Source organism: Lepidochelys kempii, chromosome 1 (assembly GCF_965140265.1).
Source record: "Lepidochelys kempii isolate rLepKem1 chromosome 1, rLepKem1.hap2, whole genome shotgun sequence".
Lineage (NCBI taxonomy): Eukaryota > Metazoa > Chordata > Testudines > Cheloniidae > Lepidochelys > Lepidochelys kempii.
In genome coordinates, this window is record NC_133256.1 from 31,066,283 (window position 1) to 31,088,161 (window position 21,879).

A 21,879-nucleotide genomic window follows, 5' to 3' on the forward strand; every position below is an offset into this window, starting at 1 on the left:
TGGGAATGGTTGACAGGGGATTGATCACTTGATGATTACTTGTTCTGTTCATTCCCTCTGGGGCACTGACATTGGCCATTGTTGGAAAACAGAATACTGGGCTAGATGGACCTTTGGTCTGACCAAGTATGGCTGTTCTTATGTTCTTAGGTAGAGCTGGCGGAGGGGTTTGGGGTTGTGGGGGTGAGGGGGTCTGGGCTCTGGGCAGCATTTACCTCAGGCGGCTCCCAGAAGCAGCTGGCATGTCTGGCTCCTAGGTCGAGGGGCCAGGGGGTTCTGCAGCTCAGGGCAGCAAATGACACCCCCATGGCTGCCCCTGCACCTAGGAGCCAGACTTACTGGCCATTTCTGGGAGCCACGCAGATCCTGGAGCCTGCCTTAGCTCCGCTGTGGGGGCCAACTGGCCTTTTAGTGGGCAAGTTAGTGGTGCTGACTGGAGCCGCCAGAGCCCCTTTTCGATTGGGCATTCTAGTTGAAAACTAGATGCCTGCCAACCCTAGTGTTGGAACTGTTCGGGTTTCTTATAGTCCAGTGGTTTTCAAGCTTTTTTCATTTGTGTACCCATTAAAAAATTCAAATGGAGGTGTGGATCCTTCTGGAAATCTTAGACACCATCTGCAGACCCCCAGGGGTCTGTGGATCACAGGTTGAGAACCACTCATCTATGGTAATGACAACCTTTCACAGAAGACCTTAGACATAATGTGCAGACCTCCAGAGGTCTGCAGCCCACAGGTTGAAAACCACTGTTATATTCAGTTTATTGTAGAGTGTTGGCCTGATTAGGGCCTGATCCTGTGAGGTGCCAAGCACCAAGAACTTTCACATCGCATATGTAATGATCTTGGGGTTCATTAAACAACAAAGAAGTGAATGAGAAAGGAACAAAACTTTTAGCGTATCCATGGTGAACTGCTATCCTTTGTTTTCAAACCAGGGCATGTCTTAAACATCCAGGGTATGTCATAAAATTCCTATATTCATAATACTGTTTCTTATGAGGAAGATTCTCTAAATTATATTTTTTCACAATCATATCTCTGCAACATATACATTTACCCTTCAGGTTTTCCTTATAAATTCAGCAAGTTGCTCAGGTTTCTCAAAGAAAAGCACTTCAAACATTGTATTCACTATTGTACATTTTTTTCTGATCAGGAGCCCATGTGTACACTATGCCATGCACCTTATTTGCCATGGCATAGACAAAGCAATTGAGTTGGTATATCTTGCTCTTGATGAAAAGCCCTGATGCAAAACAAGACAGCTTGAAATGGCCTATTCATTTGGATAATTTCCATCATCCTTTCAGAAAGAATTTTCTGTTCTTTTACTCATTCTTTATTTAACTTTTCAGGTGCTTCTGTGCCTGTAAAAGCAGATTTTTTTTCTGCTTCATTAAATATTCCCATGGAGATAATAAATTTAATGCCACCACTTTGTACTCTTACATATTGCTTTTCTCATATAGATATCAATTGCTTTCAGACAGTGTGGTTACAGATAGGGGAACCGAGGCCCAGGATTTAAGCCCAAGGCCACAGTCCATGGCAGAGCCAGAAATATAGCTCAGGTCTCCGGACTGCAACAGTTGACAATTGGCCTCCTTCCTCAGCCTGCTTTGTTTTTTGCTTGCCTTCACCTTTCTCTTTTATTTCCCTCTCTGAGGAAAATAGTCTGGTTTTCTCGGCTCCTGTCAGGTTTCTTTTTCACAATCTCCTCTTCAGGCTAGTGTGTTTTACTACCTACACAGCCTTTTCTGAGGAATTGAGCAAATCTCCATATTTTTCTCTGGATTTGGGGAAAATTCTCAGAGCTATTTCCAAAATCTCAGACCTTTTGGGGACATGGCAGCAAGGGTAAAAATGACACTAAATAGATCTGAGAGAAATAGTGTCCAAGTAGGTAGTCCACAGGCCTTATTGCTGGCCTGATTCTGTTAAAGTCTGGGATAGATTGTTTTTCTTTTTCTTTTCAAACAGAGAAACCTAGGAGTTGATGAGAGGGAACTAGGGGTTAGTTGAGAGGAAAATCATAGGCTTTAAAATTCCTAGCCCAGTATGTTGTTCTTTTCCTCTCCCTCCTGTATTTGTCTTCTCTTTCAGTTCAGCCCTGACAGAAGAACACCCTTTTGTGTGGGCAGCTCCAATGAATGAGAGCAAGGAAAACAAACCCAACCTATACTGAACTGAACTTCACTTTTCTTTAATTCCTTTTCATTGTGCTTTCTCCATTTTCTGGCAGTAGGGTCCAGCCAGTTCTGACACAATGTGGCCTTGAGAAACAAATAGGAACAAGGATCTCACAGAAGCATGGGTGCTAGCAAATCAGAAGTCAGAAGTGGTTTATTAACAAAGACTTGGAAGTGCCACTTAGAGGGGTCAGCATTACTTCTGGGTCTAGCGAGAACAACAGGATTATTTTTTAAATGACATACCATCATAAGCGCTATGCTGCATGAGACACCTGACGGTCTTAGTGCGAGGCCATTTATAAAACAATCGAACAACTCCTCTCCCCAACTTTTTCTTTGTTGAAAGATCTGTTTTGTTTTTCCTGCCCTTCTCCTGCTTGCTAATGGCCATGCTGTTTGCAAGACAAATTGATAGTACTGGCTATTTTGCAATGCATAAAACATAAAGCTGTTGTTTATATTTTGGAACATCTGGGACAGGCCTTTTTTGGGGAGAGGGGCCAATATCTTCTTTTTTCTCAGAAAAGGGAATTCCACAGCAACACCCAGAAAAAAGATTAAATCCAAACTCAAAACTGAAAATATTCTGCTTCCTATAGTTTGTAATAACGTGCTATCCTCTTAGAAGCTTGAAACTAACATTTATGTCCCTATCAGTTGTGTACCTTTCCACTTGGCAGAGGAGTCTTCTGGAGCACAAGCCAACATGCTTAGTTTCATTTATGTGCTTGTTTGTGCACTAGCAGAGCGGATAATGTCAGCATGGCTCTAGGAACAGTGTTTGTTATTTAACTTGTGTTGGCTGCAAAACAGCAGAACATAAAACACTGTGGATGCTTCATAAATTGACTATTTTCCCCCCTTGAGCAACAGGGCGGCTTTAATTTTTACATTTTTCAAATACTAGGACATTCCACTCCAAACTGTAATTGTGCTGAACAAAGAACATGCCCAGTGACTATTTGTAGGTAGAGTCATTTAACTTATTTCTGCCTAAGTTTTTCCATTACAAAATGAAATAATAATGCTTACTCATGGACAGGTGTTACTAGAATAAATTAATTAATGTTTGTAAGCATTTTCAGAGCCCTGGGTGAATGGTGCTGTTAAATTGCAATGTTTTATTAAATTGAATGTGCAGTCAATAGGTCACATTTGTTTTGTTTGTAACAATCCCTGAAAATTCTGGCTGAATAACAAGATATAGCCCTGTTAGGCCTTTCTTCATACCACAGTGTGTTTTATATTTTGCCTTGAGCCGAGTTATTGTACATACCTGTGCTGCCATTTACAGTACATTTATGATACCAACCTAGTAAGATGGCCCTGATCTACATGCTCAACTTCAAGTCTGTGAATAGTCCCATTGAAATCAATAGTCCTGAATTTTGTCCATTCCTGAAACTAAACCTGAATCTTAGTTGGCATTAAGAAAGGATTACTTACAATTTTGTTTTCAATTCTTGTGTGCCTCTACATTTATGATATCTTTTTATTAGTTTCATATACATGAATATCACAAAACATAGCAAGTCTTCCGATAATGATGTGGAAATAACCACACAAATTAAACAAAACATGCAAAGACATTATATGTATGTGTGTCTGAGAACTGGGGATTTGTATGGCAAAATAGGATCTCATGGCTGGAGAACTAAGGAATGTGGTAACTTCATGTGTGGCCAGTGTTTGTAAGTTCTGTTTCACATTTATTCTGTCCGATGAATGCCTCAATATTTTGGTTTCAATCAGAAGCAGGAGTACCAAAACAGCAACAAGAGAAAGGAACAGTGAATACTATTTTCAGCCAATTTAAACTGGAAATGTTGAGCAACATAACCTGATTGATAGTGACTCGGAAAAGTTTAAGATAATTATGTAAAAACCTGGCCAAATTTTGATTGGCCGACGTACCTCTGCCAACAGGAAAACTGTGAACTATATGCAGCCAAAGTTTGCAGAGATTCTCCAGGCCTTTCACACAGGTCAATTCTCAGGTGGTCATTAGGGGTCAAATGATGTGATCAACACATTTGTGCATGTATGCTCCCTAAATCGATGATGGTACCTGCACATTCTTGTCCTGTGCATGATTAACTTGGCTGGAGGCTGGGTGTGAGAGCTGTGGGTCTGAATGGGGCTTCCTTTCTGTCACTTTTGTGGCTAAACAAATTGTGTTTCTAGAATTTGGTCCTTTGAGTTTATCTGATTTTTTTCATCCTTTTGATGTTCACTTTAATACTTTTGTGAGAGTCCTTAAATGAGAACTATGTATAGCCCATATTTGTAAGCTTAACTAATAACAATAATGCACTGAATGCATCCGATGAAGTGAGCTGTAGCTCACGAAAGCTTATGCTCAAATAAATTTGTTAGTCTGTAAGGTGCCACAAGTACTCCTTTTCTTTTTGCGAATACAGACTAACACGGCTGCTACTCTAAAACTTGTCAATAATGGAGAGTAATTCTCCTAACCAGAGCAATGCAAAAAATTCACATTGAACTTTTCCATGAGCATTGGCTTTGAAGTTTGATGCTTTTGAGAACTTCATCCCATGCCTGCAACATCAACGGAGGTAATTAATACCAGCAAATCTCCTCCCAGCCCATTTATCCCCCCCACAACAGCTAGCATTTCTTCTCCTGCAATAAGCCCTAGTGCTTTCCATCCTTAAGACTCACTGGGTAAGGAAGAGGGTGGAGTGGCTTCTTGGTGGTAACTGGCATTTGGGTTCAGAGGGTGAGAATGGCTGCAGACTCCTTTGTAAGTTTCCATTCAATCCAGAACCCCTAGCAAACATGAGATATATAGGTGTTCAGATAGTATGATGATGAATATGATACAGAAGAAATTTACACAGAGGCCAATAGCATAGATAGATAAATACTGGTTGGCTCATACCAAATTCTGTGATACAAACTGAAGAGATTAGTTTGCAAATTCAGCCCTTGCACAGTTTCTTCCACCTTCTTCTGAAGCATCTGATACCATATATTTTTAGAGAAAGGTTACTGGAGTGGCTGGATTACTGTTCTGCTCTCTGTGATGCTGGCAGACCAGGTACTAGCTCATGCCGCAGATCCAGGCCAATTCACAAGTGTATTAATATAGATCAGTGGTTCTCAAACTTTTGTACTAGTGACCCCTTTCACATAGCAAGCCTCTGAGTGTGACTTCACCGTATAAATTAAAACCACTTTTTAATATATTTAACACCATTATAAATGCTGGAGGCAAAGCGGGGTTTGGGATGGAGGCTGACAGCTCACGACCCCCCATGTAAAAACCTCACGCCCCCTTAGGGGTCCCGACCCCCAGTTTGAGAACCTCTGGTATAGTTTAAAGTGATTGTTAAATGTTTAAGAGTGTATTTGGTATTTAAACTTCATGAAAATGAATGGGATATTACTTGAATTGTTTTCACTTATCTGTATCCTGCTATTACATAGTAGCAAACATTTACATTGTGTATACCCCTGTCACTAAATAACCCAAAGGAGAAAGAAGCCTTATAGAATGCAAATGAAAAAATCTATTAGAAAAGAGCTAATTTCAAAGTGCTCATTGTGTATGATGATTGGAGGTCAAAGACTCAAAATGCATTGCTCCCCCTGTCATCAAAGGAAAAGCATTTGTGGGTAGTTACTCTGTCAGCTTGTTTTCTCTGAGAAGAAGCTATAAGCATGAATTCAGAGAAAGATCCTTTATCTCTGGACTGTTTGGACTCTTACAGTGTACCTTCAAAAGACTTTTGGGAAACTGGAAGTTTATTACATCACTGCCACCATTTGGAATTACAAATTGTGACTCACCAGTGTATATATTTTCAACAACACTCACTTCCTTTTCTTAAAAAGAAAAGGAGTACTTGTGGCACCTTAGAGACTAACCAATTTATTTGAGCATAAGCTTTCGTGAGCTACAGCTCACTTCATTGGATGCATCCAATGAAGTGAGCTGTAGCTCACGAAAGCTTATGCTCAAATAAATTGGTTAGTCTCTAAGGTGCCACAAGTACTCCTTTTCTTTTTGCGAATACAGACTAACACGGCTGTTACTCTGAAACCTTCCTTTTCTTAGCTAATAAACCTTTAGTTAGTTTACTGTAGAATTGGCTACAAGTTTGTCTTTGGTGCAAGATCTAGAGTAGCAATTGAAATGGGGTAAGTGACTGGTCTCTTGGGACTGGAAGTAACCTGATGTGGTGTGATTTTTGATTTAAGTGACCTTTTATCACAAAGTCCAGCTTTTCTGGGTGGCAAAATAGACTGGAGAGTTTAAGGGGACTGTCTGTGACTCCATGTTAAGACTGTTATAGTGATCTAGGAGTTCACATTTGTCACTGGCTTGGTGAAGTCTAATTATAGAACACACCACCAATTTGGGGTCTCAGCCCTGTTTTCTGACAGACTGCTCTGAGACAGGCACTCACAGAAGTGAGCCATGCCAGACAGCATGACAATCTCATATGGCAATACCTATGCTCCTATGACATTGACTGGGATTGCAAGGAGCCAGTGATTGTTAACATGCAGTATTATTACATTGCTGGATCAGAAGATTAGATCCTTCCAGGTGTGATGCTTCCTTCCATCACTTGTTCACTTCCATGCCCACTGCCCCCCGCTCTATATTACTCAGGGGGAGGGACTGCTCCGTTTTCTTATGTGTTTTCTCCTTCTGGGGGTATCAAAGTCCTACTGGACAAACTGTCTCAGGCAGACTTCAGCTCCACTGCCCAATCTGTGGCACTTCCCCGTGGCTGATAGGGATCTCCGACACGACCTCTACTACGGGTTCCAGCTCAGGGACCCCAAGGTGTGCAACATCCCACCTTGTTGTCATTTCCCTGAGCCTTTTCCTACTCTGCCTCTCTCAGTGTCACAGGGTTCAGCCACTCTCCCACTCCAGTCTTTTCTCTTTTTCCACTCCCCACACTTCATGCACAGAAATACCCTCACCTTGGGCACCAAATGGCCTCCCTCCTCTTTTTCCAATTCATCCCTCAGAACTAACTTTTCCCGTGAGGCCTTTCAACAGACCAACACACACTGATTATATATTTGAAAGAAAATACTTGTACTGCTTGAAGTTTGGACCTTCTTTCTGTGAGCCTTTTATGTTTGCATTTTAATCTGCATCAGATGTAGCATGAAAAGGTTGTGAGGTAATATCTTTGATGAGAACAACTTCTGTTGATGAGAGAGACAACATTTTGTGCTTACACAGAGCTCTTCTTCGAGTCTGATAGGCAGTTTCTGTGCAACAGGCATCAATTTTTCTACTGTACAATATTGAGTGTGCTGACAGCACTCAACAAAGAATAGTTCATATAGAAAGCAAATTAACTACTTCACTATTTAAAATAGCAGCTCTGAGTCTGAATTTCCTTGCTGTTTGGTTGTGGGAGGAGAGGGAATCCTTTAACATTATTAAAATATCAGTTGATGTCAGAACATAGTCTTTGCATGTCATACTTTGGCAATGGCCTTCTTTTTATTAAAACATATATGTGAAGGACTGAACAATACGTGCGTATTAAAGGAATTTAAGATAGGAAATCTTTAGCCTGCATGTGAGACCTTTTATGTAAGTATTGTGTCAAACTCTGATTAGAAAGTTTAAAAAGTTTCTGGAGTTTCTTCAACTAATTCTATATACTAATGTTATCTTGAAAGAGTATAAACAAGACATAAAAAACTAAACAAAGCAACCTTTTTTCTGTTTGCTTGTTTATTTATATTTTTAAAAGGAGTTAATGTAAAGTTAGACCTACATTTAATAGGTACCATCTTAGAATAATAGCATGTATATATTTTTTAAATTAAAGCAATGCTAATGTGATATAACTCACCACTTGATTTTTTTTTTGAGACAGTCACAAAAACTCATAAAAGTTCATCATCAAGTATGATTCATATGCAAATTTTCAAGAGCTATGTAATTTCTTGGCACATTATCTTGTACTAAAGCACCCTGCTTGTCTAACCTTGATTTAATTGTGCTCTGTGCATAAGCAATGACCTCACTTAGGTCATGAATCTCTGAATCAATGAAGCAAAAAGTACCACATATAACCTTGCCATTAATGGCAAAACCTTAAAGGGTACTTGTATTGTGTTCTTTAATGTAACATGCTTATTTTTTTCTGAGATAAGTAGATCTTCTTCCTCTTTGAGAAATTTTAAAAATGAATTGTATATGAAATAACCAGTTAGGCCATTTAAACCCATAAGAGGACTCCATACATTGAATGAAACTGACAGTTCATATGTATTCAATTTCATTGATACAAAGTGAGGATTTGCAGTGTCGATTTAACTGGGTAATATTGACTGCAAATTGTGTTGGCATTTTATAGTTTTGTTTGCAAGAAGCCAGAGTTAATAGGAATTGCATTAAAAACAAAATATAATGGGCATATAACAGACCTCAAATTGCTATTATAATTTTGTACACTGCTTCTAGCAGTGACACTGGAGTGGGATTATTTCGAGATTTAGTGTGCCTACAGAACATTTACAGCTGACAACGGCTAGACAGGCAGACAGCGGAGACGACTGCTGCTGACAAATTTAATGCGTAAAAGAAAAAAGGAATTACGTGATACCTTATTATGCAAATAGGTTACCTCTACGCTACGAGCTCGGGGTGTGATTCTCTGACTGAGGTAACATGCTAAGAATAGTAGTGTCTTTGGTAGCACAGGTAGCTGCAGCCGGAGCACCATCCTAGTCACCCTGAGTATAAATCCACCTGCATGGCATGTGTATGTAGTTGGGGCTGCTAGCCTGTGCCACTGCTGCCCATGCCACCACTGCTATGCTACGTCAGATGAGAGCTGCATGAGCATATCTATGTAGACACAGCAGATAGCCTGGGTAGAAACATTCACATTACTTTTATCCCGACTTCCCTTTCTGTCTCCTTCCATTTGTTTGTTCCACTCAGATGTTGCTCCTATTATTTGTATTACTGTAACACCTAGGGGCCCTAGTCACAGGACCTAGTCCTAAAACATAGTCCCTGCCCAAATATCTCATTAACTATCTCTTAACCTAAGTGCTATAGAAACAGAGTGTAACAGACCAGAATGAGTGTGTGTATGCATGTGTGTAAAATAAATATACACGCAATCACAGATATGACTTTGAGAAGTCATCAAGTCCAGCTGCCTGTGTTGAAGGAGGACCAAGTTCACCTGTCAGGGAAGGTCTAAGCTTTTCTTAAAAACATTGTAGATAGAAAAACTTTCAAAGAAAATACTCCACTGCATCCATTTCTCTACCCAAGGAAGAGGATAACAGAACAAATGTTAGTCATGTTGCTGTCCTGAAAGGCACTCATACTACAGTGATGCGTGTGGTACAAGAACTTATATAGAATAGAATTTTTTTGCAGCTTCTAAGTGTTATTCCCATAGAGATACAAAATAATAAGATTTAGGTGATAACTGTCTCAAATCTAGATTTTAAAAATGTGAGAACTTAATCCCTATCTTTAAAAAAAGTGAGTTGTTTAATCATTAGGTCTGATCTAGCATGTTCTGAAAATCTCAGGTATTATCTCCATGCTTAGGAAATCTTTCCATCCTGGAATTTTGGAAGGCAAATGTGCTAATACATGTCCAGATGCAAAAGAGATTGGAAAGGTAAATAGAAGGATTTGCCATTCCTCCTTATATTTGGTGTGTTTGCACTAATTTACCAGTCCCAAATCTAGGGCTGGTAGTGAAGAGATACTGTATGCTCACAGGGTTTTGACTAAACATTAATGTTTCAAGGTTTCTTTTTATTTTGCCTTTTTCTGTTAATTTTTCCCCCTCCCAGTATTTGTTAAATAATAATAATCAAATGCTAGAGAAACCACTAGAACAAAATAGGCAATAAGATACTACAGTAATGGGCAGCCATATGAAACCCTAAAATAGCTCAAATTAATTTAAAACACCCATTAAAATGATTATGAACAAAACAGGTGATAATCTGTATAGTCGACTTAAAAACACAAAATCCATATATAATATACATAACCCATATTTTATATATATATAATCCCTCTGTAGCAAAACTGTTTGTCATAATCTGTATTGCAACAATATTACAGTATAAATCTCCCACTTCTAACTCTGTGAGGAGTTCTCCCTATTTTTACTTGCTCATTGTATCTCACTTTCAGGGTATAACTTCACTGCAGACTTACTTCAGTCTCATACCCAAGTTTTAGCCAAATCTCCTGTACTTGGGCTCACAAAAAACCCTTATGCTCAGGCTTAGATGTGCTTTGAACCCAGGCTTGTTTGCCTGGCTGGGGTTACAGGATAGAGCCAGGGGTGGTTGGAGGGAGGGGGTGAAGAGGACACCAACTGTTAGAGGGAGCCAAACTGCTTGGCTCTCTTTTTGCTTGGCAGCTCCATCCCTAGCTGGGGAAGGGAGGGAATGTGACAAAGTAGGAATTTTCTGTAACATTTTTTTATGGAGCCTATGCGTGCATCAGTTTCCCCTCTTACTCTGCCTTGTTACCTCGTGGAGGGGGAAAGGGGTTAAGTCTACTCTTGGGGCAGCACAGAGCATTAGGTGAGTGTGGCACTTTTTGTCTGGGCTGCAAGGAATAGGATTGTTAAGGAACTGACTGGAACCCGCTGAAAATGACCCATATCAATGCAGAATCTGAACGAGACAATGGAAAGCCCCATTGATCAGAACATTGACACCTACCAACCAATGACCCCAAGGAAGTAGGTTCCCCCCACCCAACACCAGTAGGGAAGCTGAGCAGAGACTCCAGCTTGAGAGCAAAGGACAGGATGAGCAGGGGATAAATTGTGGGCTTCTGGAGAAGGCTTGCAGCTCTCTCCTGGGACTGACTAGGGAGGCTGTGATGGAATCCACTGCAGCTGGGCTGGTGGTTTGCTCTGGCTCGACTAAAATGGAGTATGCTTTAACCTTTATTTCTCTGTGCTAAGCTAAGGACTCCCAGTGTTGTGTTCCCGTTGTCCAATAAATCCTACTCTGTTTTGAAAAGGCTGTTTATCACTGAGTGCATCCAAGTCCTTAACCTGGACTCTAGTTCAGATGGACTTGCTGAGCAGAACTTAGTGTGAAACAGGATGGCTGGAGCCCACAAGCTCAGGCTAGAAGGAGGTGAGGGTGAGTGGCCTACTCTGGAGCAAGAGTGAGACCCCTTGGGGGTCTGTCACACTAAAGGGATTCCTCTGAGAGACTGTAGAAAGCTGGAACATAGCACAAATCCTGTGGATCTGTGACAGGAGGAAAAATCTTTTCTGCTCTGGACAGCAAAATGGCTGGAGCTGCTCCTGGTCAGCATCTAGGTTTTGCTGCAAGGCAGGGTCAAACCCACCTACTTTGCAATGGGGACATAGATAAAGCCCAGGTTGTGTCACTCAGGTTTTGATAACCCTCCAATGCCATCCCATAGTTCTCCAGGTCCATTTTTCCCTACCCCTTCTACCTCTACAAACAACTTATTAAAAATATGCATATTTATATTATAAAATTATTCCAAAACAAAAACACTCCTCTGCACACACTTCTCTGCTTCTATGAAAAGAAAAGGAGTATTTGAGGCACCTTAGAGACTAACCAATTTATTTGAGCATAAGTTTTCGTGAGCTACAGCTCACTTCATCGGAAGCTTATGCTCAAATAAATTGGTTAATCTCTAAGGTGCCACAAGTACTCCTTTTCTTTTTGCGAATACAGACTAACACGGCTGTTACTCTGAAACCTGCTTCTATGAACTGGGTGCTTCCTCCCAGTTTACACACACCTTTGTGGCATCCCATGCTATTATTCATGAACCTGCCTTTGTGACTGACCAAGGTCTGCATAATAATAATAATCACGTAGTAGCCTTTATGGTTGACACATACACGTGCTCCTTGTAGCAGGCAAACTATGGGCACATGAGCCATAGCATAGAATCCTAGCAATGTAAGGCTGGAAGGGACCTTGAGAAGTCACCTAATTCCCTGCTTTGAGGCAGGACTAGACCGTCCCTGACAGGTGTTTGTCTAACCCGTTCTTAAAAATCTCCAGTGATAGTGATTCCACCACATCCCCAGGTAACTGGTTCCAGAGCTTAACTATCTGAATAGTTAGAAAGTTTTTTCTAATATCCATCCTAAATCTCCCTTGCTGCAAACTAAGCTGACTACTTCTTGTCCTACCCTTGGTGGACATGGAGAACAATTGATCACAGTACTTACATTTTACATATTTGAAGACTTTCTAGAGTCTAGAATCTGGGGCCTCGCAATATGAGGGGCCTCTAAAAAAGAAAAAAGCTGACTCCATTTTAAATTTTATCAAAATCTGTTGATAAATAAAGGAGATATGGGAAAAAAGATTCTCTCTAAATATAAACGTTTTTGTTCAAATATGACGAAAATATACACATCTGGCTACACAAATACCATTACCCTTCATTCTTGAGAGGTGGGAGGTCAGTGCTGAGAAAAAAGAAAAAATCAATAATTGCACTTGTAAAATTAGTATTTCTATGAGTAAGTCTGCTAGCAGTCTCCTAAGGCAGCATTTTGTTGGCCAGCTGAAACTGGCAAAATTCTGACCATGCCGTCATAATTTATTTTAAAAAATAAATAATCTCTCTGCTGATAAAAATCGGGAAAAATGTGAGGTCAGAGACGGCAATATCGTGAAGCAATCCTGCCAAGCTCATACTCGTATGGGACTCATACTAGGAGTGATGTCATGTATAGTGTCCCCCTTGGCTGGTAATAGCTGGAAGGCCGCCATCTTTTGTTTACGGTCCAACATGCTCAGTCATATAATGCCTTCGCTCCTGTTTCTTTGTTTTCTTAAGTGTTAGTGTGTTCTTTCTTCTTTTAATCTGTACAGACGTACAATTGTGTATTTCAGTGTGCATGCTGCTTTCTGCTTCATACACTATCCAGGCTTCTAATGATTGAGTTTGCAGGTGATCGTCTTATGGACTTGGGTCAAGTGGATCCTGAGGAGTGAAGGAAGATATACATATATTTCAAAATATTCTGAGTACTTGGTGAGCAAGTTATTTCAAACTATGTGCATACATGATGAACTTTCTCAATACCTGTTTAGAGATAACCAGTCTCTCTCTTTCATGCATATAGCTTGTTTTCACTCTGTGTGTCTGAGGTGTTTACTCAAAATTAATTAGTGGTCCTGGGGGAGACAGAGGATAGAGAAATGAACAGGAAGAGAGATGTCTGCCTCGAAAATGCTGCCAAAAAGAATTTTGTGCATTGAAAGTGACAAACTCCATAGCTTGTCATTTGAGGACATCAATGACTTCTCTCCAAAAATCATGAAAGAAAATGTTTATATTTCAGTGTTAAAATTAATGTGATGTACAAACAGACATACTTTCAGACAGGTCTGGCAAGCATCGGTGCCCATTTCCAAGTGTCTGGACAAGGGTAAACTCTGCAGTAAAGACATACCCTGAATGCCATTTTCTTTTGCTGATTTTGTATTCTTTAATAAGTTCAGACAATATTTGAAGCACAAGACAGTAGTGAATAAATTCCTCATTCTATTTTTTTTAGTTGGAATAAGATGTATAAGGGCATGTATTACTCACCTCTTTTTTGGGAGATTACAGCATTTCGTGTCTTCTATGGACTCAGCAACCTACATTGGGGAGGATTGGGAGGTGACAGCTCAGAGCAACACATTCCCTACCATGTTAAGAAAACGCATGGTTTCTGATGCCGTTACAACTTATTGGGCTGAAAAACTGCTAGGTGGCAGAATAATATTAGAAGTTCTTTCCCCCTATTATTATAGAATATAAGCTATTACAAAGAGTTCTTTGTAACTATAATATACAAAAAAAATCCCTCCATCTATTCCATCTTATCACTTCAGAAGAGTGGAAGTGAGTGGATTTTTCTCTTTACAGATGGAGAAAGGCTATTCTGAGGGTTTTATTGAATTCTAGAGGTCATGCTGGCTTTCTGAAGAGCTTCTTCAGATGTCTCCAAAAAATTTAATGATGTTGTTTTCAGTTAGAGACTAGTATACTCTTCAATTCTTTCAGCTAAAAATAGTCTGTCATTAGTGCTTTCAAAATGAAATCATAGATACAAAATTTGTTTTCCTGAGGGATCTCCTGAAAATACACAGTTAGAACGGTTTTCTGTTTTTACAACTTTATCTGCAGTGCAATTAAAAAAAGAGCTCGCTGTCATTCAGCTTGAATCTTGTAAATGTCTAGCTTTATGATCATTTTAAAGACTTTGTAGCTTTGTTGTAATTGTCACTAATTAGTTGCAGCAGTACAACAGAGATGGTGCATGGTGACACTGCGTTGTGTACAGCACTGGACAATTGTGTTGGATAGGTGGAAACATTAAATTCAGAGGAAGTGGTAGTTTAATGAGAGGAGTTCATAAATGAAACTTTTGAAATTGCTTAAAGCTGTAGTCAAAACTACATATAGCCCCTGAACCTTAGAATCATAGAATATCTTAGAATATCTGGAAGGGACCTCAGGAGGTCATCTAGTCCAACCCCCTGCTCAAAGCAGGGCCAATCCCCAACTAAATCATCCCAGCCAGGGCTTTGTCAAGCCTGACCTTAAAAACCTCAAAGGAAGGAGATTCCACCACCTCCCTAGGTAACACATTCCAGTGCTTCACAACCCTCCTAGTAAAAAAGTTTTTCCTAATATCCAACCTAAACCTCCCCCACTTAAAATGTCAGTTTCCTGAAAGAAGTCTCTCTTTTTTTTTTGGTAACAAACTCTTATTTCTTATTTGTATTACTGTAGCACTTAGAAGCCCTAGTCATACTATTCCATGGAAGCCACCCTGTAGGAAGGGTCAAATTTTACTGCTGTACAGCCCTGGAGCCTTAAGTAATTCTGGGTATGCAGATAAAATATGAAACAGTTACTTACCCTACAGTAACTATGGTTCTTCAAGAGGTCTTATTTTCATATACACTCCACTGTTGATGCACATGGGTCCCATCCACTCACGTTCAGATTCTTTTGGCCAGCAGTGTCTGCTGGGGACATGCCTTGCATCTCTCACTTGAGGGCATACAGGGCCGGGCACCCAAATTATCCTTCAGTTCTTTTGCCAGTACTGAATAGCCCGGGAAGGGAAGTAGAGTGTGGAATATATGAGGACAACACATCTCAAAGAACCACAGTTTATATAAGGTAACTAACCCTTTCTTCTTCAAGTGCTTGCCCTATCCATATTTCACTGTTGGTGACTCACAAGCAGTGACCTAGATCACACAAGGTGGGTTCCAAGAGTCTTACCTGAACAATGATTGCAAGAAAGCTCTGATAAAGTAAGCATCAGAATTTGATGCTTCTATTATGAAGTAATATTTGGTAAATGTGAGTATCAAGCCTCAAATTGCTTTTCTACAAATGCCTAATATTAGAAAAACATCTTCAAGTAGCTGCAGATGCGGCTTGAGCCCTGAGCTGTAACCCTCAAAGCTGCAGCTATGTTAGCTACTTCATAGCACAATCCAATTAGACTGTCTGATTTGATAACACCTGACCTCTCACCTTATCTGCATAAGCTACTGTAGCAAAGTCGAGACTCACTGGCGAGGCACCTCCTGCTGGTTGTCCTGGGAATTAACTCAACCCCAGCTTCGGAGCACCCTCTGCTGGCCGGTGTCTCGCCTGCTTTCGGCCCTGTGCCCCTCCCGGACCCCAGTGCCCCTTTACCTTGGGGTTCTGCCCACAGTAGTCCCCACGCTCTGGGTCTCCCCTCCCAGGGGAACCCCCAACCCTCTACCCCACCTTGCCTCAGTGACTACTGCCAGTTGCCATCTAGTCCCCTTTCACTGGGGAAAACTGCAGTCTGTAAAGTCCACTCACCATTGGCAAGGGGGTCGGACTAGCTGCCTCTGCCTAACCCTAGGCTGAACCTCTGCAACCCCAGTACCTGCTTTGGCCTTTAGCAGGGCCCGCAGCCTGGGGATTTGCCAGGCTAGAGCTCCCCAGCTGCTCTTGCCCTTCCCCCACACTGCTCTACTCCCAGGATCCTGAGCTCCCAGGTAGCTAGGTCCTTCTCTCTACACAGCTAGAGAGAGATTCTTGCCTTCTGGCCCTGCAGCCCTTTTATAGGGCCTAGCCTGGCCCTGATTGGCTGCCTCTCAGCCTTTTTAATTGGCTCCCAACCCCAGCCCTTGACAAGGCTGAGCTGGAGTGGGGTGACTGCCCTGCTACAGCTACAAATAGCCTAGGTGTCAAGGTTCCTTCCCCACTCTGAACGCTAGGGTACAGATGTGGGGACCTGCATGAAAAACCTCCTAAGCTTCTCTTTACCAGCTTAGGTCAAAACTTTCCCAAGGTACAAAATATTCCACCCTTTGTCCTTGGATTGGCCACTACCACCACCAAACAAATACTGGTTACTGGGGAAGAGCTGTTTGGACACGTCTTTCCCCCCAAAATACTTCCCAAAACCTTGCACCCCATTTTCTGGTCAATGTTTGGTAAAAAGCCTCACCAATTTGCCTAGGTGACTACAGACCCAGACCCTTGGATCTTGAGAGCAATGAACAATCCTCCCAACACTTGCACCCCCCCTTTCCAGGGAAATGTTGGATAAAAAGCCTCACCAATTTGCATAGATGACCACAGACCCAAACCCTTGGATCTGAGAACAATGAAAAAGCATTCAGTTTTCTTACAAGAAGACTTTTAATGGAAATAGAAGTAAATAGAAATAAAGAAATCCCCCCTGTAAAATCAGGATGGTAGATACCTTACAGGGTAATTAGATTCAAAACATAGAGAACCCCTCTAGGCAAAACCTTAAGTTACAAAAAAGATACACAGACAGAAATAGTTATTCTATTCAGCACAATTCTTTTCTCAGCCATTTAAAGAAATCATAATCTAACACATACCTAGCTAGATTACTTACTAAAAGTTCTAAGACTCCATTCATTCCTGGTCTATCCCCGGCAGAAACCAGCATATAGACAGACACACAGACCCTTTGTTTCTCTCCCTCCTCCCAGCTTTTGAAAGTATCTTGTCTCCTCATTGGTCATTTTGGTCAGGTGCCAGCGAGGTTACCTTTAGCTTCTTAACCCTTTACAGGTGAGAGGAGTTTTTTCCTCTGGCCAGGAGGGATTTCAAAGGGGTTTACCCTTCCCTTTATATTTATGACACTAGGGGAAAAGGGCACAGTCCTGTCTGTAAGAAAGGGTAATGTACTCAGCACATCTAATATGTGTAGCTTAGCTTCCCCCTTGTTGGAATGTGGCTTGGTAAAGAAAACAGATAGGTGTATAACCTGAGTAAGGTATAAGCCAGATGCCACCTTTGGCAAGAATTTAGTTGAGGTTTTGAAGTCACCCTATCTTTGTGAAAGATACTGTATGGAGGTCCCAACATGGGTGCTTGTATCTCCCCACCCTTCTAGCAGATGTTATTCCCACTAGCAAGGCTCTTTTGATGAAAAAGTGGCCAGGGGCTCAAAGGTCAGACCCAGCTGGACAGCACCAGCTTGAAATCCCACTGAGGGGGAGAATCCTGGTTGGACGATATACCTGCATATGGCCCTTCAGGAATCTAGGAATGTAGGGTGTTAAAATGTTAAGAGATCCTGAATAGGTGGATTGCAAGCAGAAATATTTGCCAGGTGGAGCTTATAGACAGTCCTGAATTCTTGAAGGAAAAGAAATAGTTCAACTAGCTGAAGGAGCTAATTGATGTTGCTGTCCCAGAATGCTAATTCTCTTCCACTCGAAGGTCTAAATAGTCTTGTAGAGTCTTTTCTAGTGTGTATTAGAATGTTCTGCACTGCCATAGAACAGTTCCTGGCTACTGTTTTTAACCAGCCAGCATCCATACCATGAGGCACAGGGAAGATGGAGCCTTCCTGCACCTCTTTCTGAAATATCAGATCTGGTTGAAGAGACAATCAGATTGGAGGTCAGAGAGATTCATGAGGTCTGAAAACCTGCCATGGCCATCCCTGAGCCACTATGATCATGTGTCTGAGTTTGAGTCCTGCCTTGGTTATGCCTGAGGTCAAAATTGTTTTCTTTTGGATGCAGGAGCAACTCCTAGAGACCTCAGTGTCCCCTGCGAGCCCTTTAGCATATGTAAGACTTTGTCTTTATATTAAACAATTGGCAGCCCTCAAACAGTGGCTCTTCTATTGTTACTTGTACTTCTATAGGGACACCAGAGGATTGAAGCCAGGAAGATCTTCTCATGTTAATCAAGATGCCATGGATTGTATCTGCAGCATCAATAGCCGCTTGAAAGGATGGGCACACTATGAGCTGTCCCTCCAGGACCAAAGACTTTAAATTCCTCTCTGCTTTCTTGAAGAATTTTGTCAACAAATTTAGAGATGGCATCCCAATTCAAGTAATCATATTTTCCAGTGAGACCTGATAACTGATGATCCTAACTTGTAAGTCGAATAATTTTTATGACCAAATTTATTGAGTTTTTTGGTTCTTTGTTTCAGGGTAGAGATTTCTGTTGCCTATATCTGGTTCTCTCATTAGCGAATGCAACCACTCAGATGCAGGGTAGGTTTAAAATTGTTCAGAAACTTGGGAAAGCATTTAGTAGTGGTGATCTGCTCCCTTTGATGTGTTAGCTAGGGAAGCAGGTGTTTGCCAGAATAACTTGGCAGTCTCCACTAGTCACTCATTGATGGCATTGCCAGGCACCCAAGCACAGAGGTGTTTCAGAGATCCAGGAACTTGTACAATTTCTCCCGGGACAATCTACAGTAGAGATTCCAGTGAGTCTGTCATCCTGTTCAGCAAGTCCTGGAAAGTTTTGAAATCACTGGGCTGTGAAGTGGCTGTTGCAGGTATCAGTCTCTTCAGGAGGTGATATGATGGGTGCTGGGATAGGCTAATCCCCCACTTGCAACTTCTCATCAGAGCCCTGTAATTGCTGTTCAATCATAAGTACTGGAGCTTTTTTTTTTTAAATTGTTTTAAATTCTACTGCATTTTAATATCTAAATCTATTTTCTAATCATAAACAAAACACAACAAAAATTCTTCAGTAAAGGCTCCAAAATCTCAATTCTCTCTCTTCCCTTTCCTCTCCCCCACTCCTCTCTATTGCTAGATCCAAATTCTGTTCTTAGTTATACAGGTAAAAATCTGGAGCAATTTCTATAGCAGTGAATGGAGTTATCCTTCTGTAAATTCAAGAGTAAATGACAGCAGAATTTGGCCTGTTCTCTAAAAAACATTCTTAATGTTAAATAACTGATTCCTAGGGAGGTTTGTGCTTTTAGTTGGCCTCAGGTTAATTCAAAAGTGACTCCCAGTTCTCCCAAAGAAAAAAAATAAAATCACTCTCTGTACTCCGTGACAACTAGAGGTTGGAATTTTATTCAGCGGGTAGAATGTTGTGTTGTCACAGGTTATGGTCCCATAAAGAATTACCTCTAGAATGATAAGGGATTGGGTGGGAGTTGAGTTAGGAGTCACAGGTTCTGGGGCCCATTTCCTGTAAATGTAGGTGAAAACATGGGCTATATAGGTCTGGAACTATTAAATCTTTTCATTAATGATTTGGAGGAGAATATGCTTATCAAATTTGCACATGATACCAAACTTGGAGAAGTTACAAGCACTTTTAAGGATAGGATTAAAATTCATAAGGACCTTGATAAATTGGAGGACTGTTCTGAAATGAACAAGATGAAATTCAGAAAAGACAAGAGCAAAAATATTACACTTAGGAAGTTAAAAATCAAAGTGCACAAATACAAAATGGCTAGGAAGTAGTACTGCAGAAAAGGACCTGGGAGTTATAGTCACAAATAGAATATGAGCCAAATATATTGCAGGTTCAAAAACTAATATAATTCTAGGATGTATTAACAGGACTGTAGCGTGTAAGACATGGAAGGTAATTGTTCTGCTCTTCTCAGCACTGGTGAGGCCTCCGCTGGAGTATTGTGTCCTGTTTTGGGTGCCACGCTTAAGAAGATCTGGAGAGAGTCCAGAGGTAAGCAACAAAAATAATAAAGGTTTACAAAACATGACCTATGAGGAGGCTTAGTCTAGAGAAGAGAAGGCTGAGAGGGGACCTGATAGACTTCAAATATGTAAAATATTGTTACAAAGAGGACTGTGATCAATTGTTGTCCATGTCCACTGAGGGTAGGGCAAGAAGTAATCAGCTTAATTTGCAGAAAGGAAGATTTAGGTTGAAAACTTTCTAACAATAAGGATAGTTAATGACTGGAATAGGGTAGCAAGGGAGGATGTGGAATCCTCATCCTTGGAGGTTTTTAAGAACAAGTTAGACAAACACCCATCAGAAATGGTCTAGGCTTACTTGGTCCTGCCTCAGAGTGGGGGCATAGATTAGATGACCTTTCGGGGTCCCTTCCAGCTCTATACTTTTGTGATATTATTTTAGTTCTTAGCTCGATGTGGAACCTCCCTTTATTTGAGCTCCAGCTCAGTATGGACAAGCTAAATAATGGAGTTAAAAACATCATATGATTCAAAATGGGTTCTAGTCAAACACAATTTTATATAAGTTCACTGATCTGATAATGAGGAAAACCTGTATTCTATTAACCATGTCCTGAGGCCTTCCTTTGGAGACCATGCTTAGGTTAGAACTTCGCTGTTCTAAAAATTATTTGGCTGAAATGTGCTAAAACCCTGCTAGGCCATAACTAGATGTTAACCATGCTTAAGCACATTTTTAGTTATTTAACCCATGCAGACAGGGCTTCCCTCTCTCCCCTGTTCCTCTTATAAAGCAGAATTCAATAGGATAGCCAAGAAGTAAAATATTTAGTGAACTCCCTTAAATCAGAAGGCCAAAGCAAGCCCTATCAAGTGGCAATAGGAAAGAACCACTGAAAAAGTTGCTTTCCTCTTTCAATGATCAAGGAAGTTTATTAGAATAAGGAAAACACCTGTCTCTTTGCTTCACTGCACAGCTTCTGCCTATCACCTTCCCCAGCCCCACCTTGCCTGGCTTCCTCTGAGAAATTTAAAGAAACAGCACACAGGCACAATTTCTAGTGTAGCCATTGAGAGTTGTACCAATTTGGCCCATGTGATTATTAATAATAATAATAATAATAATAATTATACAAGCATTTTGTCTTCCAGCTGTACTAGATGTAAGTCGGGCCAAATACTGTCCTTAGTACTTATGCAGCACTCTTCATTTTTCAGAGTGCTTTACCAACAATAATTAACACAGACTCAGAATAGATTCATTATGGTCTGAACATCTTGAAAAGATTCTAGGTTACACAAATGAATAGCTAAAGGCTCTATAGAAAAAGAAAATGAAAAAGAAGAAAAGGGGGAGCTCATTCAAGTTTCATTCACCAAAAAATGCCATCTGCAGTCTTTTAGACATAAGGAGGCATGGAGACTTGTGCAACATTTGTGTTCACCACCTCAAGGATTCTCCTTAGCCAAATCTATATGGTATTTTAAGTCAGATAAACTTACTTAACCCACATCAAAGTAGCCTATGATATTATTGGAACTACTGTTCTGTAGCTGGTGGATATTATCACTGAACTGAGTCCTTTATGAAATCTAAAGGAGGCAGGAGTTTGGAAATTCTCATGGTTAGCAATGAGTTGGAGATAGATACACATTAAAGATTTAACTGTAATAAACAGTTTACTGAACTTTTTTATTTTGTTTAACAT

The 21,879-nt window shown here is 40.7% G+C and overlaps 1 long non-coding RNA gene across 1 annotated transcript in view; it reads left to right on the forward strand.

Moving 5' to 3' along the window:
* Positions 1–20,204, forward strand: part of LOC140909212 (uncharacterized) — a 45,917-nt gene extending 25,713 nt beyond the window's left edge. The window contains exons 2-4 of the long non-coding RNA XR_012158138.1: positions 13,155–13,238; positions 18,388–18,627; positions 20,119–20,204. This is a non-coding gene — a long non-coding RNA (uncharacterized lncRNA). The remainder of the gene's footprint in view (positions 1–13,154; positions 13,239–18,387; positions 18,628–20,118) is intronic.
* Positions 20,205–21,879: the final 1,675 nt, after the last annotated feature.